At 52.7% G+C, this 6,000-nt stretch overlaps 1 protein-coding gene and 1 long non-coding RNA gene across 5 annotated transcripts in view; one reads left to right on the top strand and one right to left on the bottom strand.

Annotated features, from left to right (window-relative positions):
* Positions 1 to 659: 659 nt before the first annotated feature.
* LOC114017345 (uncharacterized) lies at positions 660 to 2,758 on the bottom strand. The gene is made up of 2 exons (XR_003562340.2): positions 2,321 to 2,758; positions 660 to 2,150 (listed from the first exon to the last, which is right to left on the bottom strand). It is a non-coding gene; the product is annotated as an uncharacterized LOC114017345 (long non-coding RNA).
* Positions 2,759 to 2,780: 22 nt separating this feature from the next.
* The window catches only part of ZCCHC7 (zinc finger CCHC-type containing 7), a 124,648-nt gene continuing 121,428 nt past the window's right edge, over positions 2,781 to 6,000 (top strand). Inside the window, exons 1-2 of one of the 4 annotated variants that reach the window (XM_055700260.1) lie at positions 2,781 to 2,835; positions 3,649 to 3,688. The gene's annotated coding sequence lies outside the window, so the exon portion shown is untranslated. Of the gene's footprint in view, positions 2,840 to 3,648; positions 3,689 to 6,000 lie in introns of all 4 variants that reach the window. The other 3 variants (XM_055700257.1, XM_055700258.1, XM_055700259.1) reach the window with 3 other exon arrangements.

Raw genomic sequence — 6,000 nt, 5'->3', positions numbered from 1 at the left:
TTCCAATGACTGGTAACTGATTAGTTGTCCCTGCTGGTCTCTGGGGTCTCTGCTTCCAACCCGTGCCCATACCTTCAAGGGCCTCTGCTGTCATCACAGAAGAGAAGCCTGCTAGCAAGCTCTGCCTCCGCACAGCACAGTCTGACAGCACAAACCAGGCCAGGGCCAGCAGCGCGCTGCTAGCAATGGTACATTACTGCTGCTGGGCCACCAGACAAAAAACAACCCCCTCCAGCATTGCCTCAAGGGCATAAAGAAGAGCAGTTCTTGCTACAACCACTGAGATTTCCATGGAAGTAATTCAACCAAAAGCTGGAAGGAGAGAATTACTCATCACCATGACAGAACATGTGAAAACCAAATCTGTACTCTTCTATAGAGGTTTGCTTTCAAGAGAAAAAAGGAAAAAGTTACTTGAAAGCCCATGACGCATTGAAGAATGACCTGTTGTTCAAGTGAAAACGGCTTGCGCCTCCTATCCGTTTTGAGTATTTGAACAAGAAATCAAAACACAACAAGCAAAAAGCATGTTAAAACTTTCTAGCATGCTCCAGGGGAGTACCATGGCATCACTGACAATTTCTACCAATCATTTGGATTTTGTTTCTGAAACATGCTTTTACACACGGGGAATATTTACCACAGATGTTGACTTTAGCTCCTTTAAATGCTTTTTTTTTTGCATTAATTTTTATTCATCTTTAGTAAGCTGCATAGGAAAATCTTTTAACTGCTGCCATCAGAGGAGCAGGTAAAGCAGTCTGGTGCAGAAATTCAGCTTACAGAATGTTTCTTTCTATGAAAAAATTATATCCAAAGCCATTAACAGATGACAAATATCAAGTGGGGTTTAACTGAACATTCCAGTGTCAGGCAAATCCTGAACAAATTCTGTGGAGAACTGCATGCTCTTGAAAATCTGCATGTCTGTTCTGTCCCTCCAGGGTGGAAGAAGTTCATTCTAAAATCAAAGACAGCAAAATCAAGAAACATTATTACTCGCTGTCTTTGCCAGATCAGTGTAATGAGAAAACCTCCTGTATTAGCAAGTCAGGGAAGAGGCAGCTATTTTGCACTGGGAGGTGCCGGCTCACTACGATCCCAGTAAGAAAGGCACTAAGACTCCATAAAGTATCACCAAATATGCTAATTATTAGAGCTAGCACCGTAAACAGAGGATAACACAGATAATCTTGGGTCCCTTTAAATGCTGGGACCCACAAGCTGTGCGGCACCCGACAGGCTTCCAACCATCATGCAGCATGCCCCGCAGGTCCCATCTGTGGAAGGGGTACCCCACTTTGGTCGTTTGGGCTGTTACAGGATTTTCTCCGAAAAGACCCAGCCCTATTCGTCACCTGTACTCTCAGCCAGAAAGCAGTTTTGCATGAGAACTCCTTGCTGCACTCATGGATAAAGGCAAGGCCAAGGCAGGTGGTATAATTGCTGGGACCAAGTGGGAGCTGCCCTGCTGCCATCACCAGCTGGGGAAGCTCATCCTGCAGCCAAGGGATGTGCCCAGCACCTCCCAGCCTGAGGGCCAGGCAGCGTGGGCCAGCTCAGGTTAACCACCACGGGGGTTCAGCAGCGTGGCCAAAGCTCTGACCCAGAGTGTCCCTTCTCCTCCGAACTGCCCTGAAACATGACATGCCAAATCCTCCGCCTTCTCCAAAGCAGCCACTGCTTGAGATTGAAAGATCTGGTTAAATCGCTTCAATCTGGCAGGTGGGTCAGACAAGAGGCTCACATTTTCCAGGACATCCATCAAACCCCACAAGCTGGTTATTCCCAGTCTCAGTCCCGTCCTCAGCAATCCTCAGCAGACTCCTGTGATGGTTCACCGTTATGTCCCAGTCCATTCCCTGATGTCCAAGTCCGTTCCCCTGAGGGCAATCGGCCTCGGAGTTACTCAGGCTCTTTGCACCCAAATGACTGCTTCTTCCTCAGCCAGCTCTGCTTTCCCCGAGGCAGCCCAACTCATGTGCAATCCCTTTCCTTGACCGGTCTGCAAAGATACCGCATCTTCTTCCCCAGAGATACCGCAATCATCCTCACCAACTCTTTACGGTGCATCCAGCACGGCGCAGGCACACGGAGGGCGTTGATGGGATTCATTCCCGCTGACCACGGAGCTGCAGCCCCACACCGTCCTGTTCGGGAAGCAGAAATTCAAGTGGCAAAGCAAGCGGGCACCGGCACCGGTGTGCAGCTGTGGGGAAGCCAGCCTGACCGGGGGTTTGCTCCCCAGCATCTGCGTGCTCCCCCCTTGCCTTTCTCCCGCGACACCCCTCCCCGACCCCTGCTCCCTCCCGTCCCTCACCGGGGCTTCTCGCAGGCCTGGAAGAGGCCTAAGCTCAAAGGCAGGTGGGCCGCAACGGCAAGCCTTTCCAAACGCCCAGTTCACGGTAGTTTCTCCTCAACGCCGTGCTGCCACCCGCCCAGCACCGCAGGCCCCCGCACCTCCCTGCCCCCGGGCCCGGCCCCGAGGCAGCGGCCTCGCCCAGCAGGGCCCTGCCTCCCGGTGAGAAGCCCGGGCGGGTGCCGCGCCCTGCCGCTGGCGGAGGCGGGGCCGGGGGCCGGGGGCCGGGGGCCGGGGGCCGGGGCCGGGGCCGGGGCCGGGGCCGGGGCCGGGGCCGGGGCCGGGGCCAGGACCGGGCCGCCCCCTCCAGCGGCCGCCGCAGCCGCCCCGGCCGCCCCGCTCCGGCCCGGTGCGGCCCCGCCCGCGGCCGGTGGGGGCGGAGCGGCGGCCGGGGGGCGGTCCCGGAAGCACGTGGCCGGGGAGGCGGGGCGCGCCCGCCGCCACTTCCTGCTCGGCGTGTCCCGGTACGGCCGGCAGTGAGTACGCGAGCGGCGCCGGCGCCGCCCGGACCCCGTCCCCGCCCCCTCCCCCGCGCCCTCCCGGCTCCCCGCGCTGCCCCCGGCCCGGCCCGCGCTCCGCCACCGGCAGAGCCGCCCGCCGGCTCCCCCGCCCCGCCCCGCCGGGCCGGCCCCGGCCCTACCGCCCCGGGGCGCTGCTGCCCGCGGGCCTGCCCCCCGCCGCCCCGTGAAGGCCGCCGTGCTCCGGCGCCGCAGCCGGCGGGGTGCCAGTCCCCGTGTCCCTGCGGCCTGCCTCCGCCGGTGCGGCCCCCGGGCGCGGGCCGGGCTCTGGCCGCTGTGCCGGTGTCCAGCGCCGCAACCCCTCCTTGCCATTAAACTCTGCGAGTCGCTGCTGGGTGTCCGTGTGTGTCTCTGGCGGCGGCGTGTCGCGCTCCTTCCGCAGCCCCAGCCGCCGTCGGGCCGGGGGCCGTGCGGGGGCCGCTGGCGGGGCCGGCCTGCGGTAGCTCGGGGCGGCGAAGGTCCCGCCGGCGCCGGGCCGCGGGCGGTACACGGCTGCCGGCAGCGCGCCCGGCCCAGCCCTTGGCCTCTCCCTCTTGCTGCTCCAAGAAGCTCAGGGTTGTGTTTCTTGCACGCGGGCACAGCTCCCTTCAGGTCACCAGACCAGACCTGGTCCCAGTGGAAGGAAAAGCAAATGTATTATTTTGAGGATGTGCGTGCAGTTACTGTTAAACACAATCCTGAAAACTGTTGTTAAAGGGGGAAAAGTAAAAAAAAAAAAAAAAATCTTCCAAAAGGCTTGAAGTAAACTTCGAATGTTTTGTTATTTTCCAGGGTTTGGGTGTGGAAGATCTATTCCTGTGATCTCCTGAAGGTATAGCTTGTCACTAGAAAAACATTCACCTTTTCTCCAAAGCTTTTTCTTCTCTCCTTTACACTCACTTGCGCTGTATTTAAAGAAACTACAGAAAAAAAGACACATTTTCTCGAGCGCACAGCAAATCGACATAAACACGCGTTTTACATCTCAGCATCGAGCAGCACAAGTTATCCTTGTGAAGAAACGAGCGGCAAAGTTTAGTCGACAGTAATTAATAGCAAATGTCACTGCTAGATGAGGTTTATGGCAATGTCAACCCTTTTCCTGGCTACTTGAAACTGAGACAGTGGCTACTGTACATACTTGTCGGGGTTTGCTGCGTGAAAACTGAGGGGGTGGCTGCCCTGGAATCTGCCTCATGACATGTTAACATGTTTCACTGTGAGCGCATTTCTCCTCTAGATTGAGCACATCAGCGCAGGGAACAACTCGAGGTGTCTAATGACTGCACACCTCACCTTGGGTGGCAAATGAAGAGAATTTCTCTCTCACATGCTTCACGTGCAGCGTGGTTATCGCTGTAAGCCAAAATCAGATCTGTATAACGTTTGGTACAGAAACACAAAACGGGTGAAGAAAACCCCCGCCTGTCTCCTGGCATTGACCTCTGATAATAAACATATATTGTTGTGCTTTTTATTAAAGAAGTATGTTCAGGTTTGACATCTGCATACCTTTGTAGGGTGGCAAGAAGAACAAAGATGTGACATTCTGGGGCCGTGCTTCATCACAATAATTTTGACTTCTCTCACCTAAGAGGGGTACGCTGCTTTTGGTGAAGGGTACAAAAGTAGTTACCAGCAGCTGAAATGAAAGGTTTCATTTAACTGAATTGGAACAGACAAGTTCTTCATCAGTTTTGCGGTTGTGCCTGTGCAGTATCCTAACAGTCAAAAGGCCTAGGCAGTTTATGTATCACAAATACGACTAAATAGAAAACCGAGAAAAGGTCTAGGCTGCACACAACTGTTGAGTTTGTTGATGTCTCCTGCCATTCCCATGTCTGAACCTCTGCTCTGGTAGATACTTGTGGTTTTAGGAAGTTGTTGCTTATTTCCTCACAAGAACTTTCTTTCCCATTTTATTGTTGTTCCTATCTGTAACAGAGGCTGATGATAGGGTTATGTTGTGTTTTTACCTCCTAAGACAGCAAAGAACACATTTGTTGCTCTATTTTCAACTCGGCCTTTGTCACAAAGTGTTAGATCTGACAGTACTGCAAAGATAAGCAGAGAGCAAGAAAAATAAGGAAATACTTGGAATGCACTGGTGATTTGTGGTAGGAATAGTAGACTTGTCCGAAAAGTCTTATTTGCAAAGGACAAATAATCTTTTTTGCAATTCCTTTTTTGTTTGAGGGTTTTTTCTTTTAAAAAAATCTCAATATTTGAAGTTAAGCAGAATGCATATTTCAAATGGCAAGAGGAAGAGAGGAGAAGGTTATTGTGTAAGCTCTGAAGGAGGAATTTTAAAAGCAAGAGCAGCAGAAGTAACGAAGCTAAGCAGAGGAAAGGAGGAGTTGATTGGGAGAAATGAGGTGCATGAAGGAGGAATGGCCTCGGCATCTTGCTGCCACTGATGCAGAGACCCTTCTGCACGTATGTTACATTTGAGTGTCCCAAACTGCTTTCAAATTTTGGCTGAGGGGGATAGCTGTCCACACCAACTTGAAAATTGCTGTGGGTGCTCAAGATTAACTTGTTTGTGCGTGTTGTCCCTGGCTGCAGGTTGCTGTCGGCACCTCCCTCGTTACTGCTCTGCTGCTGCCAACTTGTTACTTTATCAAGGGGTGGGCTGTTGGTTTTCTTAATGGACTAGATGAAAAGTACTGGCAAGCAGTCTTTGTAAATGACCTGGGGAGATGATCTCCTGCCTTTTCTAACTGTATCTGTCTGGAGTTTTGTTCAAAAACGGTGAAAGGAAATTCAGATAGCTTGTGATGTTTTGATTTTAACATCAGCAGCCATTTACCTGAACTCTCCTCCCTTAGAGCCTACCACAGAGGCAGTCGGGTACTTTTGAGGAAAGTTGTGGTCTGGGTTCACATAGGAATGGGGTTGCGTTGATGAAGGGACGGGGTGCTTTTGTGGCCTAGGGTTTGAGGGTTTTGGGGCGTTTTTTTAAAAGTACGGCAGCCCCGTTCCAAACTATGATGCATCAGTGTGTTACGCTCTCTGCAGCCTGTATTACCTACCAAACCAGCTAGTCTGTGCATTACTATTATTTTTAATGTGGTTTTCACACTCCGACATGAGGGATGTCTTTATCACAGTCTGGCTGGTAGCAAAAAAGATGATTGCCCCTAA

Source organism: Falco cherrug, assembly GCF_023634085.1.
Source record: "Falco cherrug isolate bFalChe1 chromosome W unlocalized genomic scaffold, bFalChe1.pri SUPER_W_unloc_1, whole genome shotgun sequence".
Lineage (NCBI taxonomy): Eukaryota > Metazoa > Chordata > Aves > Falconiformes > Falconidae > Falco > Falco cherrug.
Note: the sequence above shows the minus strand (reverse complement) of the source record. Positions and strands in the feature narration are given on the sequence as shown.